Here is an 897-nt window from a genome sequence, read left to right on the forward strand (position 1 = left end):
GGTAAATATTTACATGAAATCATCTGGGCTTGGAGTTTTCTTTTTGAGAAGGTTCTTAGCTACAAATACAATTTCTTAAATAGATACAGCTATTCAAATTATTTCTTTTTGAGTGAGCTTTGGTAGCTTGTGCTTTCAAGAGTTTTTGTCCATTTCATGTACTTTGTTCACTATATTAGCATAAAATTATCTATAATATATTGTTTTAATATCTGAAGAATCTTTAATGATGTCACCCTTCTCATTCCTGATACTTGTAATACGTATTTTTACTCTTTTTTTTCCCCCTGGTAAGTGCGGCTAGAGTTTTACCAATTTTATTGATCTTTTCAAAGAAACAGCTTTTGATTTTATTGATTTTATCCAATGTTTTTCTGTATTTGGTTTCTCTGAACTCTGCTCTGAACTTTGTTTCCTTTCTTTTGATTACATTGGGTTTAATTTAGTCTTCTTTATTCTGGTTTCTTTTTTTTTAAATTTTTTATTTTTAAAATCATTTTCCCCTATTCTGAGATCTAGTTTCTTAAGGTAGAAGCTGAAGTCATTAATTTGAAGCCATTCATCTTTTCTAATGTAGGTATTGTTTTTTGTTTGTTTGTTTTCATTTTCATTCAGTTCAAAATATTTTCTAATTTTCCGTTTGGTTAATTCTTTGAACTATGGCTTCTTTAGAAGTATGCTATTTCGTTCTTACATATTTGGAGATCTTCCAGACATCTTTCTGTCATTAATTTGTAGTTTAATTCATCATAGCATCTTCCTCAAATTGCATTGGTCTGGCCAGGCACAGTGCCTCACGCCTGTAATCCCAGCACTTTGGGAGGCCGAGGCGGGTAGATCACCAGAGGTCAGGAGTTCAAGACCAGCCTGACCAACATATAGAAACCCTGTCTCTAC

Source organism: Colobus angolensis, unplaced genomic scaffold, assembly GCF_000951035.1.
Source record: "Colobus angolensis palliatus isolate OR3802 unplaced genomic scaffold, Cang.pa_1.0 Scaffold48, whole genome shotgun sequence".
NCBI classification, from domain to species: Eukaryota; Metazoa; Chordata; class Mammalia; order Primates; family Cercopithecidae; genus Colobus; species Colobus angolensis.